The following is a 23174-nucleotide window of genomic DNA, read 5'->3' on the forward strand; positions in this document are numbered from 1 at the left end:
GGAGAATTAGAAAAGGTCTTTGGAGGAAATGTGAATAAGCTAGGTTGTTTGAGAAATAAAAACAATCATGCATTTAGGAATACATACACACCCATATACATACATTAGGAAAAACTTTAGGATATTCCTGTCTTTCCCCACAGTTCCATGATGAAAGGTCTTTTTGGGATCAAGACTTTAGAGCGGAGGCATGTTACATGATGATGCAATTGTGATCTGCAGCCTGGGTGCTGGCCATGTGTCTCCAGGCATTTTGTGGTGGGGGCCAAACTGATAGGGAGTTGTAGTAGAAGCAGTCCCGGAAGGGGAGGCAGGAGGCCTGGGTGCTAGATCTTGCTCTGCTGAAAAGTTAGCATTTGACTTTGGGGAAGTCATTTCTCCTTCTAGCCTTCAGTCTCTTCATCTGTTAAATCAGTTCCGTTTTCTTTGTTTAATATTGAAAGCTTCTTTCCAGATACAGACAGAAAACTGAAAAGTAGGTGAAATTGATAGAGCAGAGCTATTTTCATTCTTATGCTCATTATTCTTCCCATTGAAGCTGGGGGATGGATAAGAGCCACAGCAGCCTTTTCTCCCTTTTTAACCCCGAAGGAACCCCAGAAGCATGTCTCTTTCACTCTTGAGCACTGAAGAGCAGTGTGAAAACCACAGGACCGAGGGCTCTTGGAATCCTCTACTCTGAGGGCAAGTACTTCTATGAAACTCACCAAGAAATCTGTTTTTCCTAAAAAATGATGACAGCTAATAACTAATATTTATTGAATATTGTTTATCAGGTTTTGTTCTAAGAGCTTTTTGCAACCCCATAAGTTAGGCATATTGTCATCACCATTTTAGAGATGAAGTAAATGAAACATGAAAGGACTGTGACTCACCCAGGGCCATGCAATTATTAAGAGGCAAGATTCAAACCCAGACAGTACGGCTCCAAAGGCCACGATAATAACCATTATGCTATCCCGCTTTGTAGCAGTCCCACAAATGCCTTCCTTGACATTTGCTTAAATAGTTCAAGCTATAGCTTACGCTCGTTTATTCTTAAGCCCATAACAGAAGTAACCAATTGAAGAATTAAATATGTCATCCCATAACCTAATTGCTGTTCTTTAGAACAAAATTATGATGAGGAGTTTGTTTTCCTGAATGTAGCTGGGCAATATTTTTCTGCTTTACTGAATTCCATTTCTTCTTCCTCTCTCCATATTCCACAGACCTTGATTTTTTTCCTTTGGTGGAGAGGAAGAACAGTTGGTCTCCATCTTCATAATATTCTCCATTTGGCAACCATTAACAAATGTATCAGCCTCCCCAGATCTAAGCAAAAGCAGCAGAAAAGATCTAGGTATCCCCATATCCCACAGCACTGGGCAGGGGTCTGCACTGAGTCGCTTTCAGGACAGTCAGAGAAGTTCTGGGAGAGGGACAAGAGCAAGCCCCCTGCAAAGTCCCAGCATCCAACCTCAGCTGAGCCCTCACCACTCATCATAAGTTTTTTATTTCCTGTTTCTTGATGTCTGATTGCTTCCCAAAGCAGTTGTGCAAATTCTTCTCCACATTTCCAAATCTCAAAGTCCACCCTATTTCCTCAGTTTCCCCAGTTCACAGCTTGTCTTTGATTTGCCAGCAGGGATCTTCTCTGCTCTGAGGTTCCTCAGCTTACTGTGCCTCACTAGGAAAATCTTTCAGAGCTCCTCCCTGTTCTTTTCTCTTTTTCTTTTCCTTTTGATGAAGAAGTGCCCCGTATTGTACCCCATGTACTCCTGGCCTCACCCTGCCCAGCTCCCCATCAGCACTTAGCTCTGTCCACACTCTCTCTTAGTCTCCTGCTCCCTCAGTTGCTTTTTCTCCTCCCACTGTATCCCTTTAACAAACAAATAATGCAGGTTTCACTCATTTCAAACAGACCTTTCTTTGATCTAGTTTCCTAGTCTTGGCATCATCTTATCGTCCTTTCTACTACCAAATCATGTGTTCATTTTTTCTTCTCTCTCTCTTTTTTTTTTTTTTTTTTTAGATGGAGTTTCGCTTTCATTGCCTAGGCTGGAGTGAAATGGTGTGATCTTGACTCACTGCAACCTCCGCCTACTGGGTTCAAGTGATTCTCCTGCCTCAGCCTCCAGAGTAGCTGGAATTACAGGTTTGTGCCCCCATGCCCAGCTAATTTTTGGGTTCTTTTAGTAGAGATGGGGTTTCGCCATGTTGGCCAGGCTGGTCTTGAACTCCTGACCACAAGTGATCTGCCTGCCTCAACCACCCAAAGTGCTGGGATTACAGGCATGAGCCACCACGCCTGGCCAATGTGTTCATTCTTCCAGCACTTCTCTCTCCTCGTTCTTCCCTGTAAACCCCAATCACAGCTCCTCCTCAAAAACCACTCCTGAGGTCTCAGCCATCATATGGAGCCACCATTATAAAACACTAGACTTCTGCCAACCTATAACTTCTTCCATGCCTGTCACTAACTTGCTCTGTGATTCTGGGAAAGTCTGGCCTCTTTCTGGACCTCAGTCCTTTCAAATGTAAGTTTTCAAAGTTTTTTTATTTTTTTATTTTTTTATTTTTTATTTTTTATTATTATTATACTTTAAGTTCTAGGGTACATGTGCATAACGTGCAGGTTTGTTACATATGTATACTTGTGCCATGTTGCTGTGCTGCACCCATCAACTCGTCAGCACCCATCAACTCGTCATTTACATCAGGTATAACTCCCAATGCAATCCCTCCCCCCTCCCCCCTCCCCATGATAGGCCCCGGTGTGTGATGTTCCCCTTCCCGAGTCCAAGTGATCTCATTGTTCAGTTCCCACCTATGAGTGAGAACATGCGGTGTTTGGTTTTCTGTTCTTGTGATAGTTTGCCAAGAATGATGGTTTCCAGCTGCATCCATGTCCCTAAAAAGGACACAAACTCATCCTTTTTTATGGCTGCATAGTATTCCATGGTGTATATGTGCCACATTTTCTTAATCCAGTCTGTCACTGATGGACATTTGGGTTGATTCCAAGTCTTTGCTATTGTGAATAGTGCTGCAATAAAGATACGTGTGCATGTGTCTTTATAGCAGCATGATTTATAATCCTTTGGGTATATCCCCAGTAATGGGATGGCTGGGTCATATGGTACATCTAGTTCTAGATCCTTGAGGAATCGCCATACTGTTTTCCATAATGGTTGAACTAGTTTACAATCCCACCAACAGTGTAAAAGTGTTCCTATTTCTCCACATCCTCTCCAGCACCTGTTGTTTCCTGACTTTTTAATGATCGCCATTCTAACTGGTGTGAGATGGTATCTCATTGTGGTTTTGATTTGCATTTCTCTGATGGCCAGTGATGATGAGCATTTTTTCATGTGTCTGTTGGCTGTATGAATGTCTTCTTTTGAGAAATGTCTGTTCATATCCTAAGTTTTCAAAGTTTTTAAAGCTTAATTCAAACAACAGTATGTTCAGAATCCTAATATGTACAACAGATAAAAGGCACGGTGGTCAGGGGTATAAATGTGTGTGTATGTATTTATTTACATGTTAAAATATATTCTTTGACCTGGTCAGCAGGAAGTATAAATGTGTATGTATGTCTGTGGGCATGTATGTGTGTTTATGCATGTGCATATGTATGTACAGTATGTAGGGGGCCAATAAGAAGCCCCAATAACCTGAATGAGCAGCTCAGCTCCTTTTCCCTGAAAAATTCCCACTCTGTTCAGAGTTGAGGTCTCAGCAGGTACTTTTTAAGATGTGACTCTGACCCCTGGACACGGTCAATTGCTTCAGGGGTAGGCACTGAACCCCAGCAGAGCCAATCAGAACCCTTCCCAGGGCCTAAGAAATTCCAGTTTCTGTCTCATTTAATTCTCATGATAGCCTCCAAGATGACCCTTAATAATCCCACCTCCTGGTATTGCATCTTTATGTAATCCCCTCCGTTTCAATGGGAGCTGGATTTAGTGGATATCACGTGGCTAAAGTTATGCCATGTAACTTCCTAGATTAGATTACAAAAATAATGTGGCTCCTCCTATGGGGGTCCTATCTTGGGCTCTCTGTCTGTTACAGTTTGTACATTTGTTCCCACAAACCTCATGCTGAAATGTTGAAGTTGGGTCCTCATGGGAGATGTTTGGGTCATGGGGGCAGATCACTCATGAGAGGCTTGGTACCATCCTCACAGTAATGAGTGAGTTATCATTCTATTCGTTCCCGAGAGTTGGTTGTTTAAATGAGCCTGGCACCTCTCCACTTTCTTTCCAGCCTCCTCTTGCCATGTGATCTTTACACATGCTGTTTCCCCTTTGCCTTCTACCGTGAGTGAAAGGAGCCTGAAGCCCTTACCAGAAGTAGATGCTGGAGCCATGCGTCTTGTACAGCCTGTGATCCAAATAAACCTCTTCTTTATAAATTACTCAGCCTCAGGTATTCTTTTGCAACACTAAATGTCTCTCTCATTCTCAGATCAGTCATGTGGAGGGAAGTAAGTTGCCATGTTATAAGCAATAATATAAAGAGGCCTGTGAGGCTTAGGAAGGCACTGAGGTTTCAGTCCTACAGCCCACAAGGAACTGAAGCTTGCCAACAATCACATGACTGGGTTTGGAATTAAATCATCTGAAGCCTACCAACAGTAACGTGAGTTAAGCTGGAAGTAGGTCCTTTTCATCCTTTGCCCAACCCGCTCCCCAGCTGAACCTTCAGAAGAGACCAAAGTTGTGGACAACAACTTGACTGCAACCTCTTTGCAAACCTTGAGCTAGAGATACTCAGAGAAGGTTGGCCCACAGAAACTTTGAATAATACATTCTTGTTGTTTTAAGCCACCAAGTGTTGGAGTAATTTGTTATGTAGCAATAGATAACTAAAACAACACTTGACCAGGGAAGTGTCAGCCTGAGAGCTCTAGGAGACTGTGTTTTACTGTGTCCCAGAAAGCAGACAGAGTAAGTCTACAGTGACAGAGAAGGTGAAGTCAATGTGAAGAAATTCCTTGTGGCCTTTAGCACCTTGGCTCTGGTTTACTTCTGAGACCTAGTTCATCCTTGCCTTTGAAAATTCTGTTACGCATAATTGAGGACTGAAATGAAAGCCCTAAGCCTCTCCAACAGACTAATGGATCCTCCTTTGGCTAAAATAGACTCTACAAATTTTAAGATCTTGGCATAACAAGATGAGAGGCTGGTCACATTCTATTTGCTGCCATGCCCCACCCCTCACTTCCCATTACTAATCATTAATAGATTTTCTCAAAAGCAAGCTGGGGAGAACGAAAGACTGGAAGAATCCTTCACTCACTTCATCCAACCACCCAGTGCCCTTTTCCTGTTTTTTGGCTCTGACATGACTTCCATCCTGGTGTACAAACTTCTCCTTGTTGATAGATGACAGCTGGCTGCAGATTTGGATTTTCTTAAGATGTGCAGAAAGCAGCCCTATGCATCACGCTTTACCTTTTACGTATAGAAGTTAATTATAATGTCTTTAAACGTAAAGTCTCCACCCCAAAGTGAATATGGGTTATATGTTTCATACATGTAAACCTAATGTGCATGCATGTCTCCTTCATGAATATTAATAAACCCCTCCTATATACTGATGAATATGTATACTCTGCCACCCTGTTTAGCATATATTCCTACCTTTAATTCCTCCTCCTTGAAGCACAGATTTTTGATTTGCAGGAGGTTTCACTTCATGCCTGCAGGATGCAGTCCTCCTTTAGAAACAAAGTTCTCCTTTCTAAAATTACTGATTATGTGACTTTTTCGGTCAACATAATAAAAGTCATTTTTTCTCTGCTATTTGTATTTGTAACCAAATACAGGGGCTCTACACATACATCTTGTTTCCTTTGCCACACCATCCTACAGGATGGCCCAGGCATTGTCCATGCTGTGGAACCTTCCTTTCCTTGGCCAGATGTTCCTCTCCTCTCTAGATAGCCAGAGACACTTCTGTGTGCTTCCTTAGACGTCTGAACATATTTGAGACATTTACCACGATTCTGAGACTGTGCAATGCACCTGTCCAGTTTCCCAGTTGAAAGAATGAAACTCTCATTCATCTCTGTGTTCTGCCAACACCTTATGAAATGAGTTTGGGAACCAATAAAATAGAGTAGTATTCAAGACACGAAGCTTTCCTCCTATAAAGCAGATTTTCAGTACATGTTATCAATTTACAAATTCTGAAAGTCTGATAACAAAAAATGCCTGTGTGCATGTGGACTTCAGTAGAGAGAAGGAATACATTCTGGGAAGGTTTCATGGAAACATCATTTGAGCTAGACTTTGACTAAGAAATAAGATTTTGACGGGTAAAGGTAAGGGGCCAGGTAAAGTCCTTCAGGTACACAGAACAGCTTGAGCAAAAGCATTGAGACATAAAAGTGCCTGAAGTATTTAGAAGCACCATAACAAGTAGTAAGTGGATTGAAGGGTTTGTAGTACATATCATAGAAAACAACGCTAGAAAGACTGAAGCCAGAGAGTGGAGAGCCTCAGACTTCTTCGTCTGTGTTTATTTTGTGTTCTAGTGTTAAGGAGAACTTTGTGGGGTGCAGAAATTAAAAGATGGCATCATAATAGCTGGGTTTTAGGAAGAGAACTCTGTAGGATAGATTAGGCAAGAGGACTGGTGGAAGATGGATATAGGAACGACAATTCAGTAACTGGTCTGGCAGTGTCAGTAGGAAAAGAGGCAAAAGGAAGACTGAAGTGATTTGGGAGGCAGGCTCTGTCCTGGTCTGCAACTGGGCTTGCAGTGCTTCGAGTCCAGGGTTCCATCCAACAGGGCTGCCCAGTGGAGAACAACTCATGAGCCGGCACTGAGGATAGGACAGAGAGGATGTTGCCATTTGTATCAGAAGTCCACCCATAGACATTAGTCTATAAACTGTGAAACATTGATTCCGCAGAATATTATATAGGCACTACAAAATATAAATGAGGCAGGCTATAGAAAAAAGGGGGTTAGTGGGAAACTATGAGATAGATCAAAATTGAATAATAAATTAGAAAGGAGGCGGGAAAGAAGTTGGAGAAACAAAGGAAAAGTTGATGTGAATCAAAGAGCTGGGGCCATACGGATGAGCATGTAATGGGTGTCTTGGAGACAGCACTTGTATCTTAGCGTGTTAGGGGAGGTGCCCAGACACCTCATAGAGCAAGACTCATACACCAAAGGCTAAAGGACTCCACTTGAAGGAGCACCCAGATGAGAAAAATGTCCTAGATGTGTGCCCAATTTGATAAAGTAATAACAGTGCAGATGAACAGTTCCCATTCAGCACTGTTTAGGGAGGTGCCCACCTTGCACTTTACATTCTGATTATAATAAACTGACCATATTTTCCCAAGTTCATCAGACATTATGCCTCTATGCCTTTGAAAATGTGGATGTCACTGTTTGAACTGATTTTCTCTGTGTTAATGTGAAACGCTCTTATTCATGCTTCAAAACTCAACTGTAAAAAGAAAGAGACAGAAAGAATGAAAGAAAAGAAGACAGGGAAGGGGAAGGAAGGGAGAGAGAGAGAAGGAGAGAGAGAGAAAGAAGGAGAGAGAAAGAAAATAAGTAAGGAAAGAGAGAGAGAGAGAGAAAGAGAGAAAGGTATTCTCCCCCCACGCCAAAAAAGTAAGAAAAGAAAAAAGAAAACAACAACTTACATAAATCCAACTCCTGGAATTCTAATATAAAATCTGTAGCACCCCTAGTTAAAGCATCATTACTTTTTCATTACAAAACTTTCATTACATAACATGCACAGAAAAAGGTAAACACAAAACGCTAAAAACTGAGGTGATATCCTTCTAGGATATTTTTTGTCTGCATACTCAGGTTATGTCCTCACGAGGGATACTCTTCCTGAATAAAAATGCTGAATAAACATAATGTATTATCACCGTTGTATAAAAATATATGGGTTCTATGTTATGAAGCAAACAGAGCCTCCTATGTCATACACGGGCACGCACGCACACACACACACACACACTACTTTCCAAGAATCTTTCTTCACTGAATTTAAAGACAGAAACTTTGAGAAAGCAACAAAACTGGGTATGAAGTTTAAGTGCATAGCATAGGTGCGTACTGGGGAGTGCAAGGACTACAGAGGTGGAGATGGAAGTTGGTGATAGCTGATGATATCTTTGGAAGTGTACATCCTGCAGAGAAAGAGCTGTAGATGGAGAGGAAATATTGAGCTGGTTAAAACAATATGCACTGGAGAATAGTTGAGTCTTGGCATTCTGTTATTATTGGTTTAGAGCATACCCTTGTAAAAATAAGTAAGAAAATCAATCAGTAAACAGGTAAATGTAAATAACAATCTATAAAAAAGGTTCAAACTGTTGAAAAATATTTGAAAAAATTAACATTATACAAAGCTTTAAAACTCCCAATAAAACCTTGGATATCCAATTTTAGTTTTCATATTGATGACAATTTTGAAAAATAGTAATACTCAAGTACTCTCATATGCTACTAGAGATAATTAAATGCTTTCTGGAGGACAAGTTGACAACGCATATCAAGTGTCCAAAGATTAACTATCTCCTTTGATCCAAAAACTATATTACTAAAAAATCATAATAGAAAAATAAACAAAGATGTATATTATAATTTATGAACAATGATATAATTTATGAACAATGTACTGTCACCATTACTTAAAAGGGTATCACAGCACTGTATCACAGCAATACTTATGAGCAAGAGTTAGAAAATACCAAAAATACTTTATTGATAGGAAAACGATTAAATACACAAAATATTTTAAAAGTTTTATGTTATTAATTACAAATAATAATTTTAGAGTATTTAATGATATAGGAAAATGTTCACATTATAATGTTAAAAAAGTAAAATACAAAAATCTGTACTTACAGAATAATCTTGATATTATAATAAAATAAACAAAACATATATTTTATAGTTACATGCAAAACAAAAGACCTGAGAGGCATATGTAGTTTACGGATAATTATAATATTCATCTTTATTTTTCTTTATTTTCCATATTTTTACAATTAACATTTGTTACTTCTCCAACAAAGGGAAAAAAAATCAGTAATATATTACCTCCTCTTTACTTTTACCCAGATAGTCATTTTATTTGTTGTGCTACAAACTTTTAATATTTTACATTTAATGCTCTATTTTCATTTTAAAAATTCCTTTAAGTCTTAACTCACTGATTCATCAAATATTTACTGAAACCTATTATGTTCCAGATACTGTTCTATGTACTGTTGATCAAGCAGGGACAAATGAAACCCTTGTGTCTTTGATTTATATGACCTTGAATATGGTTTATCTTGGTGAATGTTTCAGGTGCACTTGAAAAGAAAGTCTAGTTTGCTGTTTTGGGGTGGAGTGTTCCATATGTGTTCAATTGTTCTCCATCTTTTCTGTTTTTTTGTTGACTCGTTCCATTGATTACAGAGAAAGATGTGGTGAAGCCTCCAACTATAATTGTGGATTTGCCTATTTGTTCTTTCACCTTTATCAGTTTTGCTATATGTATTTTGAGATTCTGATGTTAGGTGCATATACATTTAAGATTGTTATGTTTTCTTGGTGAATTGATCTTTTAATCATTATGGAACGTCCCTTTTGAACCTAATTCTTTATTCTAACGTCTTTTTTGTCAAATATTAACATAGCCACTGAGGTTTTCTTTTGATTAGTGTTTACATGGTATATTTTTCCATATTTTTACTTTTAACCTATAAACATCATTATATTTTAAGTAGGTTTCTCATACAGAGCATTTATTTTCTGCATTTTAAAATCCATTCTGACAATCTGTCTTTAAACTGGTATTTTTAGTCCACTTATATTTAACAAAATTGTTGATATTGTTGAATTTGGGCCTACAAGTTTCTTTCTAAAAAGTTTCTCTAATTTTCCCTTTAACATCTGTTGGATTTGATCTACCAATTTCTTAATTGTTTCTTGTTTTTTCTCTATTTTTCACTCCTCTGTTTTCCCTTTGCTTTCTATTTTGGTGCTTCCTATTTTTTAGCATTCCATTTAAATCTAGCTCTTGCATTTTGACCACATATCTTTGTATATATTTTCTGGTGGTTTCTCTAAGGACTGAGACATAGATATAAATATAAATATAGATATAGATAGGCACATGCAAATTAAACATTCACACATATTTTCACAGTATACTTGGAATTAATATTTTACTACTTCAAATGGAAGATATAGAAATGTAACCACCACATAAGCTCTTTTTAGCTTCCCCATTTTACGTTGCAATTGTCATCTAGATTACATCAACATACATTGCAATCCTCACCAGTTGATGTAATTTTATTTGCTTTCAATTATCATTTTAAATAACTTAAGAAGAGAAAAATATTGTATCATATTTACCCAGTCATTTATCATTTCTGTTGCTCTTTATTCAGAAAGTTCCAAGTTTCCCTCTGGTATTATTTCTCTTTTACCCGAAGAACTTCTTGCAGAGGAAGTCTGTTGGTGATAGATCTTCATACATCTTTTTTTTCTTCTGAGAATATCTTACTTTTCATTTTATTTCTCGTGGGCATGTTCATGGACATAGAATTCTGGTTGACAGCTCTTTTATTTCAGCATTTGAAAATGTTTTATTGAATTATGTCTTCCATTATTTCTGATGAGAAATCTACTCCAATTCAGCACTGGCCTGCCAATTGTTTTGTGTTGTTTTTACCTCTGGCGGCTTTCAGGTTATTGTATTTGTCTTTATTTTTCAGCAACTTTATTATCCTGTATCTAGGCAGACATATTTATTTGAATTTATCCTATTGGGATTCAATGGACTTGAATCTTATTGAATTTATATATTTTTCCAATATTGGAAAAATTTTAACCATTATTTCTTCAAAACTTTCATGTGCCTCATAGTCTTTCTTCTCCTTCTGAAACCTTGATGATATCATTATTAGATCTTTTGGTACTGTCAACAGTCCTAAAGTCTCTGCTCATTTTTAAAAATTTTGTATTTACTGTTTTTAGATTGAATAATTTTTATTATTCCGTCTTCAAATTTAATGACCTTTTTTCCCTTGTCTCCATTCAACCATTGAGTACATTCAGTGTATTTTTTATTTTGGTTATTGTATTTTTTTTGTCCTAAAATTTCCATTTGGATTGTTCTAATATGTTTTATTTCCCCTCGTGCAGCTTTTAATCTTTCCATTTATTTTAATAGTGATCATGCTCACTTTTTGGAGCATGGTTAAAACAGCTTGTCTGATCATTCTAGCATTTGTGTTATCTCAGGTTAGCATCTGTTGAATGTCCTTTCCCTTGCAAATCATTGAAATTTTCCTGGGCCTTCATATATTGAGTAATTTCAGGCTGTAATTCCTGGACATATTGAATATTATGTTGCGAGGCACTTGGTTTTAAGTCATGGAAATTATTGATGCTAATTTTTTAAAGGAAACAATTGATTAAGATGAATTTAGATCGCAAATTCCAGCTGGCTCAAATGCCAATTTAGTTTTTGAATCTTCCTGCTTGTGTGCCACCCAGTAACCAGTATTAGACCTGCACAGTGGTCTACTTTATAGATGATTTCTCAAAGCTTTTGCTATATTGTTTATGTTCAAATATATGCATGTGAAGGTTGAGAGTAAGCCTGGGAGTTTATAAATAATATTTTGGGATTGATTTCCACAGCTTCCTCAGTGGAATAATTTTCCTGAACTTCCTAACTTCGAAGATTTTCCTTTCTCATCTTCTGCCAAGAAAACTGATTTGAATTGTCTACTCTGCTGTTTATATTTTGTTATTTGTTCTGCCAGCCAGTTCAAATGGTGAGAGAACTGAGAAAGGGGAAAGAAAAGCAATGAGGATTTCCCCTGTGGTCTTGGCTCAGAGTTTGGGCATCTGTTCTACAAGTGTTGCCACCACGTCTGCCATTGGCTCTGCTATTACTGCCACTGCTGCTACAATGGGTTTGCCTTGGGGCTGAGAAAAGAGAGGATGGAAAAAAAAATAAACAAAACAAGCAACAAAACTACAAAATTCAAGGGAATCTTGACACTCTCTTTGTTCTTTAAGGGCCTGATTTCCTGCTCCTTCAACCAGAAAGAGAGGGCCTCTCTAAGAGCTCTTTCTGTCTGCACCTGATGTCTACTTCTGGGTTTGAGGATTTAAAGATACTGTCAGTTCAGTGGTACTTGCAGTTCACCACACTGCCTGCTAGCATTTGTTTTCCAGAGTCCTCAGATCAATGCTGCGTGCATATTGCCCAGTATTCTCAGTTAACTTCAGTGAGAGGGGCAGAGAGAGGAGTGTTACTTTACCTTATATGTAACTGAAATTCTTATTTCTTTAAGGATACATTTATTTATATGTAAATCTTTCTTAATAAGCTGCTAAACTGTGAATTTATGGGGATGTGTATTTTTCTATTTATTCTTAGCACTTAGCATAATGTTTGAAACAAAATATGTGCTTTAAAAAGTTCAAATTAAATTTCTTTCCAACTTTTCTATGCTGAATGTATATAGGTTTTCAGTTGTTCTTAATATCGTATCTTTTAAATTGTTTTATTATTTTTAAAATTTATTTTATTTTATTTTTTTATTATACTTTAAGTTCTGGGGTACATGTGCACAATGTGCAGGTTTGTTACATATGTATACATGTGCCATGTTGGTGTGCTGCACCCATTAACTCGTCATTTACATTAGGTATATCTCCTAATGCTATCCCTCCTCCCTACCCCCTCCCCACAATAGGACCCAGTGTGTGATGCTCCCCTTCCTGTGTCCAAGTGATCTCGTTGTTCAATTCCCACCTATGAGTGAAAACGTGCGGTATTTGGTTTTCTATTCTTGCAATAGTTTGCTGAGAATGATGGTTTCCAGCTGCATCCATGTCCCTACAAAGGACAGGAACTCATCCTTTTTTATGGCTGCATAGTATTCCATGGTGTATATGTGCCACATTTTCTTAATCCAGTCTGTCACTGATGGACATTTGGGTTGATTCCAAGTCTTTGCTATTGTGAATAGTGCCGCAATAAACATACGTGTGCATGTGTCTTTATAGCAGCATGACTTATAATCCTTTGGGTATATCCCCAGTAATGGGATGGCTGGGTCAAATGGTATTTCTAGTTCTAGATCCTTGAGGAATCGCCACACTGTTTTCCACAATGGTTGAACTAGTTTACAGTCCCACCAACTGTGCAAAAGTGTTCCTATTTCTCCACATCCTCTCCAGCACCTGTTGTTTCCTGACTTTTTAATGATCGCCATTCTAACTGGTGTGAGATGGTATCTCATTGTGGTTTTGATTTGCATTTCTCTGATGGCGAGTGATGATGAGTATTTTTTCATGTGTCTGTTGGCTGTATGAATGTCTTCTTTTGAGAAGTGTCTGTTCATATCCTTTGCCCACTTTATTATGGGGTTTTTTTTCTTGTAAATTTGATTGAGTTCTTTATAGGTTCTGGATATTAGCCCTTTGTCAGATAAGTAGATTGCAAAAATTTTCTCCCATTCTGTAGGTTGCCTGTTCACTCTGATGGTAGTTTCTTTTGCTGTGCAGAAGCTCTTTAGTTTAATTAGATCCCATTTGTCAATTCTGGCTTTTGTTGCCATTGCTTTTGGTGTTTTAGACATGAAGTCCTTGCCCATGCCTATGTCCTGAATGGTATTGCCTAGGTTTTCTTCTAGGGTTTTTATGGTTTAGGGTCTTACCATGTCACACAGGCTGGTCTTGAACTCTTGGCCTCAAGTGATCTTCTTGCCTCAGCCTCCCAAACTGCTGGGATTACAGACATGAGCCACTGTCCCTGGCCTCAATACCATATCTTTAGGGAATGGTTTGTTTTATCATACTGCTCTTACTAAAACAAATCGTGACCCAAATGCCCAAATGCACCACCCCAGGCACCTTACTTTCTCCCTGAGAGTACTTTAAGCAGAGAACAAAATTTCTCCATTCACTGTCCTCTAGATTTGTAGGAAATGCAAAAGTGCTCTCAATTTACTCGTGCTTTCTGTACCAGGCAATAAAATATGTCCTTCAATGCAAAGTGGTCTAAATACGTGTATAGATGGAATTTTTCAAAAGCATCTTTGCATTTTCAAAGATGAAAAGAAATAACTATAAAGTGTGAGTCATATGTTAACTCATGCATTAGTGAAAGTTAGAAAGAAGCCAAACTAATAAAATAAAAATAATATGATCATTAAAAGAAGCAATGAAAAGTAGCATCTTACGTGGGAATTTTGCAAGGATAGGACTGGTGTAAAGACACCCACTTCCAGCCACTTTGCCTTTCATTTTGGAGAACATTAAGGAGGACTTAGTGGAAGAATAATGGGAAAGTTATTTTCTCTATTTTCTTTTTCCCTAGTACCTCCTCCTCCAATAGAAGTAAATAAATAAAAGAGACTCAATTATTGGCCAGCCTATAAGCTGTGTGCATTGAATTTGGGTATATACTGTAAAATAAACACTAAAACCTTTGTAGCTGTTTACAAGTCTGGTGGCCAAACTTCAGGAAACTAATTATTTAAATGCTTAGGTAGCAGGATATGGAGTATTTAGGGTTTTTATTTTTCCCTTTTTTGCTTCTGGCTGTGATTTGTGATGTGAGAATGAGGAGGCTTTTCTTTTTTTTCTTTTTTTTTCCAATTTTTTTTATGACTTTGTCTTCCCAGCAAGATATTGAATGAACCGAATGCAGGGACCCAGGATGCCTCATTACCAGAAGTATTAAAAAGCCCTGCAGAATTGTTACTACAGCTAATGGAAATCCTACTGGAAAGAGAGCAACTATTTCTCCCTGTAAACAAAACAAAACAGAAGGCCATAAGATTTTTCTTGAAAATTTTGAGCCAGAAGTATTCTTACAAAGATGTCTAGGTTAGTTTCCTACCTTTTAGAACTTGATAAGACCATGAAAGCAGTAATACAGGTTCTCAGGCAATTGCGTTTTAAAATTATTTTCTACTTTATTAATTCTTCTGATTACACAAATAATTTAAGATAATCACACCAGTGAGACTATGCAAAATATATGAAGAAAAAGTTTTTAAAAATATCCTTCAATCCACTTTCACCATAACCCCAAACAATTTTATACATGTTAAATAAGCCCAAAGGAGCTATGTATTTACCTGTAATATGGAGGCAAAAGCCATCTGAAGTATGAAAAGTTTCTTTGGTTTTGATTGGAGTTGTATCAAATCAATGCAATTATACTGACTAGGTAGATGCTGAGCCCAAGTTCTGATTGGTAGTTCTACATGCTACTGATAAATAAAAGCGGGGAACTTAATTAGTACTTAACTAATAGCTTGGTAGCAAAGTAAGAGCCCATGTGAGAATAATAAAAGATATCCTTGAAGGCAAAAAGATCCAGAAATTATCATCATTTGCCACCTGGCCCAGCATCCATAGGTGTATTTAACTTGTTATACTTTCAGTAAATCTATGTAGGTTCTGACTTATACCCAAGAGGTAACTCATCAGTCTCTCCTTCACAAAGGTGGCGCAGTCTGGGGATATGCCTGACAGAGGTAATGTGTTATTGATTTTCATATTGCCATTGAGTAACAATCATATTCTTCTGCATCCCATTTTTGTGGTAACTACGATAAATTTCTAGACTTAATAGGCTCCAATAGTTATTATTAAGGTGACATTTATGGTTCTGGAGACTGTCAATTCTTAAATAATGAAATTACGAACCATCCACCATTAAGCTAGAGGAAGTCTAAACACTCTCATGGTAACATGCACCCATCTCTGTACTCCCAGCTCAATGCCAGCTGAGTTAAGACATGAGAAGATCATGGATTTTGGAATCCTGAATTGTATTCTTACTAGCTCTATGTGGTGCCTCATGTGTAAAAGAAAGAATACTAACATTTTTCTTGGGCTCAGTATTAAATGAAAAAGAGGCATACAAGTTTGGTAAATACCCTTTTCCTCCCCCTTGGGGTAAGTTACTGTTCTTGCAATCTTCCTGTGTATCTTAGACCTGGTTTGACATCAGCAAAGGAGAAAATATTGTTTGCTTATCTCCAGAGAAAGATAACTTGACACAGATGAAAGCAGAATTAGACTGAAATCTTCCATGAAATATTCACAAGTATTTTATTTCATGGGAAATGCTGAGATAGTAAAGTGACATAGCTTCCTCTATTGAAGGAATTCTTGGTGATACAAAGCCATTTGCAGAAAGACTAAGAATTCACTTCATCCAACAGTCCTAAAAGGCTTAACCCATTCCAGCCTCAACCCAGGTGCAAAAATCTCATATGTCATCAATTCAAGTGGTCCCAAATGCCATCTAAGTCAGGTATAGGTGAGACTTTGGATATGACCCCTCTTTGGGTAAAATTCCTGTACATCTATGGACCTATGGACTAGAAAACAAGTTACATGCTTCCAAAATGGAGTGATGGAGAGGCATGGAGTTAAAATTGTCATTCTCTTAGGGAAGTAGGAACCTAGGACAGCCATGGTGACACCATTTTAAAAAATGACCTCATCTTAAAACTAACAAAACACATCCTTTGCTGGTCACAACCAATGGTCATAAGATGTTTACAGTTAAGGAAGCAGATTAATAATGAGGTAATATTATATGAAGTAGTTCCCACACTTATTTGACTCCAGAAAATATTTTTCATCCAGAATATCTTGTTGGACTAGAAATATGAAGAAAAGCCTTTGGGAAGAATGATCACAAAAAATCCATATAGCTTGGCCTTTTGCTTTTTCAACTGCTATGTGCCTGCCTCATACAAGCTTGGTACAATTGATGACTACTGTACACAACAGTATAGTAATCCTGTATTCTGCATTTCTCATATCAGGTACACAGGGGAGGGTTTAACCTTGGAAACAGGGGTGGAGTTCTAAGGGGAGCAGAAAAATTTTGATTAAAAAAGTTGTGAAGATATAAACAAGGAGTACAAGAGATGACTAAGATGTTTGCTCAATGACAATGAAGAAATACCCTTAAATTGTATTGGAGCCAAAAGTCAGATCTCTGTGACTTCTCTAGTGGTATCAGCTTGGATTCAAGAGTGGAGATAGCAGGCAGGAAGCACTTTGAGGTAAGAGGGAAACCATGAGAGGCCAAAATCAAACTTAGACAATAAATGCAAAGATATATAATCTGCAAAGTATTACGTGCTCCTAATGGGTTGCAACAATGACTACTGCTATTACTGTTATAAAAAACAACTTGTGCTAATAAAATAAAACATCAGAAAAAGATTCTAGGGTGATGGCAATAATGTCATTAAATGATTGACCAAAGGATCTATATAGGAGAAAAGTAAAGTCAGAACAGACACGGGTAGACAAGGAGGAGTGGATGACTGGAAATCACAATGAGGAAAAAAGCATCATAAAGGGGAATGAGATACCGTATTAGAGTAAGTAAAGCTAATTGCTATAACAATATCCCCAACCCTAGTGTCTAAGACAGTGAAAGTTCATTTTTCTCTTGAGAAATCTTGTGCTGATGTGCTAGTAGAGTAGCTTTCCTACAGGCGGTGACTCAGACTCAAGATCCTTCTATCCAATAGCTTATTGGAGTCCTCAAAAACGCTGAGTGGTTGGCAAGAGAAAAACCATAGAGATTATACATTATCTGTTAGCAGCCAGTTGGAAATGGTATATATCACTTTTGCCAAAGTTTGCTTCAAGGCCACAACTAGACATATTGCAATTGGAAAATATGGCCTTCCTTTGTGCCCAGAAGAGAAATAAAAAGACCTCCCAAAAAGCATAACATTGCCCCCACAACACACAGTCACTGCCCTCACAAGGTAATATTAACGAAGAGCCAGGCAATCATCATTCATTCCATGAGAGAGTCATAGAGTATGCATTAGGTTCTACCGAATCACAGGGTCAGGAGTGATTCATTCTGGGTGAGTCCAACAAAGCATTACTGAAAGGTCGACTCTAACCTGAGCCATGAAGGATGCCTGAGAGACCATCTAGCAGAAAAGACAAGGTAGAAAATTTCTAATGGAGAGAGGAGCATTAGCCAAGACACAGAACTTTGGAAGAACATGGCATTCTTTTATACATAGATGGTGGTGGAGAGAGCACTTGAAGGATGAGGCTTCAGGGAGAGGACAGGCCAGTTTAAAGAATGGAGAATTAATTTTGGGGTAAAATGAGGTCCCACGAAAGATTTTAAAGCAGAAAATTGGCATGATGAGACTGAACATTAAAAGAATAGCTGAAGATGAAGTAGAGGAAGCAGAAGTGTAGAATACTGGAGAAGAGCAAAATGGAAAATATTTTACAGTGTTCTTAGAAGTAAAGGACGAAAACGCACATGAAGGCAGTAGCAGGGACAATAGGCAGGATCCATCAGTCAGCTTTGGTGATGGCTGAATTAAGAAACTTGACTTCCCGTCTTCATCTCCCATTCACTGACCGGAGGCTGTTGACCCTAAACTGAAATCAACCCATCTTTCACCATCTTCTAACATCTGTAACCCCTTTCTCATACCTCCTCCATTCTGTTCTTTCCCAAGTAACAAAGGACTTCATTTTTTTGTTGTTGTTTTGTTTTGCTTTGTTTTCGAGATGGAGTCTCGCTCTGTCGCCCAGGCTGGAGTGCAATGGCACGATCTCCGCTCACTGCAAGCTCCACCTCCTGGGTTCACACCATTCTCCTGCCTCAGCCTCCTGAGTAGCTGGGAATACAGGCGCCCACCACCACGCCCAGCTAATTTTTTTTTTTTTTTGTATTTTCAGTAGAGACGGGGTTTCACCATGGTCTCGATCTCCTGACCTTGTGATTCGCCTGCCTCAGCCTCCCAAAGTGCTGGGATTACAGGCGTGAGGCACTGCGCCCAGCCCATTTTGTTTTTTAAAACCCTACCAAGTTGTTGATTAGTTGGTTAGTTTCTGGTAAGAAAGACTGTAAGGATTGACTATAATAGTAGAATTTTGAGCACTGGAAATCTAAAAAGTACATTGATTTTTAACAGAACATTCTTTTATGTTTTCATGAATAAAGCCATCTATACAAGATGCCTCCTTTATTTCTGCATATAGTGCTGTAACAAATCCTGCCTCATAGGCAGTAATGGCTTGTTTCATAGACTGTACATTCCTGGTCACTAAAAACTGTTAGCTTTTTTTGAATAGTATCAGTTTGGACCACAATGCCCTATCATTTTCTTCCCTTCCCAAGATGTCTATCATAGAAGTTTGATCAGTTTACATTGTCAATAACAATGTTGCCAAATTACTTGCAACACTGGAAAAAAACAGATCAAATAGCAAGATCAATGAGATATAACGGAGCCATAATCTGGTGCTTTGTGTCAGTTGTCCATTAACTGCCAGTCTTGATTGGTACTGTGTTTAAAAATATAAATAATTCTGATAAGTAATGACACCAAGAAATACATTAATAAATGTGAAGTTCAGAGCTTTCTTTTGTGGCTTCATCAGTTTCTTTCCAGCTCCCAAACCCTTACCCTCTTCTGTCTCCCACAGACAACTATTGTTGTCTATTATCTAAGAAGCATGCCATTCAGTCTCCAATGCAGAAGCTAGTCAGATTTTTCTATAGAAAGGGCATTTAGACTCCCAGACAACAGGCTCAATATTAGCTTGAGGTTCTTGTGTGGATGGTTTAAGTTGACCCTAAGTTACCAAGCTGTTTTCTATGCCTCAAATCACCACAAGGCATTATTGCAGCACTCAAGAATCTTGAAGTTTTTAGTCTTAATACTTCTACCAATTGTACCAAGTTCTGCAATCAAGGAACAGAGGGGAAAATCAGGTTCTGCAGAGGGTCTTTTCCAATCAACATTTGTTGAATGCTGTTATAAACCCAGCAGCATTCAAGATAAAATGGAATGGGAAGTAAAAATAAACCAAACTGTATATACACACAAGGAGCTTATTGTCTTGTAAGGAAGATACACACATACACCCCTGACAGAGATATACAATAGTATTGGAAGAATGGAGCAGAAGGGACAAAGTTAGGAGACATTTGAAAGATAGATTCAACTGGATTATGATATATGCTTTTTGACTGAAATGCATTAAACATTTCCCTAAGTAGGTACTTTGCTAAGCCCTTTGCATGCAAAATCATGTCTAATCCTCACAATAACTCTATAGCATGGGTATTACTATCCTCACTTACTTACAAATGAGAAAACTGAAGCTTAGAAAGAAAGGATAGGCAGCTTTACCAAGGTTTAAAAAAGGGGATAAAGTTGACATTTAAGCCCAGTTATGTCTGATTCCTAAGTCTGCCCTCTTAACCATGATGCTATATGACTATATGACTTTCTGGTGCTTTGGGGTGTCTCCCCTTGGAGATAAATATGTGGCTGAGTTTTCAAGTGAAGGCAATTACAACAATGATGGCATGTTTGCCACACAGCAGAGCAACCCCCATGCTCAGTTTTTAAAATTCAGTAAATGAAAAGTGAATCAGTTCCCCTGAAAAATGAATGATTTTATTTAGTTGAAATACACTTGATTTGGGAAAAGAGAAAAACTTTAAACCCGTTTTGTTGAAAATGCATGACTCTGGAGAAAAGTTAGCTTGCTCTTTTTTTGAGTCTTGCTTTGTCACCCAGGCTGGAGTGTAGTGGCAAGATCTCGGCTCACTGCAACCTCTGCCCCTCAGGTTCAAGCGATTCTCCTGCCTCAGCCTCCTGAGTAGCTGGGATTACAGGCGCATGCCACCACGTGTGGCTAATTTTTGTATTTTTAGTAGAGACGGGGTATCACCATGGTCAGACTGGTCTCAAACTCCTAACCTCTTGATCTGCCCACCTCAGCCTCCCAAAATGCTGGGATTACAGGTGTGAGCCACCACGCCCGTCCACTATTCTAAACCTTCTATTAATAAGGATTCATTTAATTCTCATGATAGCCCCATGACATTGGTACTGTTTCCCCTCACTTTATAGACGAGAAAACTGAGGCAGAGAGAGGTCATGTTACTTTCCCAAGGTCTCTCATCTTGTAAGAGCTGTACTTAATACTTGAACCCAGGCTGGTCTGATGTTAGAGTCATGACCACTAAGACTGCTGCATCTATTTCCAGTTGATGATGAAAAAACCCAGAGCTACTGGACCCTTATTTGGAAGCTAACCTTGACTCTAGTTTCTAGAACCAACCATGTTTCGTTTGGGGTTATTTTAAGGAAGCTTAAGTCAGTAGCTCAGGTTCATGTTGCTCTGCCCATGGACTGTTTCAGTTTTGGGAATCAGACTTTTCCTTTCTTCCTATAACTAAGCCCTTTACCTCTTGGGAAACTTTCTCTTCTTGGGCCCTATTCCCTTATAACCAGTAAGAGGCTCTGCCAGAATAATTTTTCTAGGAAGCAGGCCTGCGAGGCTCAAAGCACTGCTTGCTCTTGTTAATCTTCAACCTGCCTCTACGTTTATAATAAGCCCTAGAAAGATGGCTTAGGTTCTGCTACTCACTTACAGATTCCTTCTTGAATCCAGTTCCTTCCAGATCTCTAGTCATGCTTTGCATTCAGGTTAGCCTTCCATTGTAATGTCTCAGGCAACCTTGGGGCAGCCCAAGAGCTCATGTTAAGTCCCTTGGATGCCAGTTTTTGCTTGGATGCCTCTTGTCGCTTGCCGCTATGATTTCTGTGCCACACCTTCTGAATGAAAGCATTTCCTAGAGCTGCTTCTCTGCTTCCCACCTCTCAGGTATCTATGCCAGCTACCTTAGGTGGATCTAAACCCGGTGTTCAGACTCATGTAGGCAACTCTTTGATGTCGTACATTTTAACATAAATCACATAAGAGGGAGAAGGTGTAGGGGAAGGAAAAGAAGGAAAGGGTGTGAGGGGAGAGGCAAGAAGGAGATACAGAGGAAGAAAATGAAAGACTGAAGAGAAGGAATCAGGGAAGGAACTAGAGAGGGGGAGATAGAAAAAGAGTGAGGAAGAATAGGGGAGACAATGGGGAGAAAAGAGAAGAGAAAAATGCAGTCATGCCTTTTTAAAAAGTAGAGTTGAAAATAGAAGAACACAATTAATCCTTCCCAGGTAGCAGATACTGTCTTTCCAGTCACCCAACAGAAGCAAAATAGTCACAATGACTTCAAAATTCCCACAATTAAACTTGAACAAGTTGTGGAATTGCTTGACATACAGAATCCAAGAAGGGTTTCTCTTTCAGTGTTGTCACTACACATTAGACTTCGTAGATTGTCCTTTCCCAAAGGAGCCTTTTTACCTCTGTTTGAATTTTAATGTTCTGTTGGGGAAAATTGTCTTATTTCCACCATTCTCACAAACAGTAGCAAGTATTTTGGTAAATAAAGGAAATTTAAACAGCCTGGGGAGTGCCTATGCAATGACAAAACCAACAGGCAATCTGATAAAAAATTTAATTCATCAAGCTTATTTATTGATCCTTTTATTCATTTGTTTGCTGAGCATCTGCTAGTGCAAGACAAGGTATGCATGTGATGAGATCTTTAGCTGAACTCATGTTTTATCTGCCTTCAGAGAGACTTCAAGCTATTTTAGGATAGGGGACTTCACACAAATAATTACAACACAAGATAAGAAGTGATAACATGAGAAAGTGATATGGATCCTTACGAAGGGAAGGCAAAGCTCTGTGGCTCACACCTGGAATCCCAGCATTGTGGAAGGCCAAAGTAGGAAGATCACTTGAGATCAGGAGTTCAAGACCAGCCTGGGCAACATAGTGTGACACTGTCTCTACAAAAAAAATGAAAATAAAAATAAATAGCCAGGCACAGCAGCCTGCATTGGTAATCCCAGCTACTTGGCAGGCTGAGGACAGGGGATCTCTTGAGATCTGGAGTTTGAGGCTGCAGAGGGCAATGATCAAATCACTTACTCCCATCTGGGTGAGAGCGAGACTCTCTCAAACTTTTTAATAAAGAAAAAAAAGGAAGATTGTTTTTGGCTAGGAAAACAAAGGTGACACTTGAGTGAACCTTCAAGTTCACTGACGTTGAACAGAATGTCATAACCCCACCAGGGGAAGGAACACAGTAAGAATAAAGGTCAAGTAGCAGAGAAGAAAAGTACATGCTCAAGGAGGGAGTCTTATTCTGAAGAATTGCTTTTAGTTTTATTAGCATATTTAAATTGTGTTAGGAAGTTTGAGATGGTATAGCTTAATGTAGTTCTTCATTTTTC

The 23174-nt window shown here is 38.6% G+C and overlaps 2 long non-coding RNA genes across 4 annotated transcripts in view; one reads left to right on the forward strand and one right to left on the reverse strand.

Annotated features, from left to right (window-relative positions):
* LOC144338987 (uncharacterized) overlaps positions 1-23174 on the reverse strand; it is a 179042-nt gene that overhangs the window by 130330 nt on the left and 25538 nt on the right. The gene's annotated exons all lie outside the window — the stretch shown is intronic.
* Positions 1-23174, forward strand: part of LOC144338984 (uncharacterized) — a 202365-nt gene that overhangs the window by 63111 nt on the left and 116080 nt on the right. Inside the window, exon 3 of one of the 3 annotated variants that reach the window (XR_013413502.1) lies at positions 592-684. The exons of the other annotated variants lie outside the window; for them this stretch is intronic. This is a non-coding gene — a long non-coding RNA (uncharacterized LOC144338984). The remainder of the gene's footprint in view (positions 1-591; positions 685-23174) is intronic. 3 annotated transcript variants of the gene reach the window in all.

The sequence above is a fragment of the Macaca mulatta genome, chromosome 2, assembly GCF_049350105.2.
Source record: "Macaca mulatta isolate MMU2019108-1 chromosome 2, T2T-MMU8v2.0, whole genome shotgun sequence".
NCBI classification, from domain to species: domain Eukaryota; kingdom Metazoa; phylum Chordata; class Mammalia; order Primates; family Cercopithecidae; genus Macaca; species Macaca mulatta.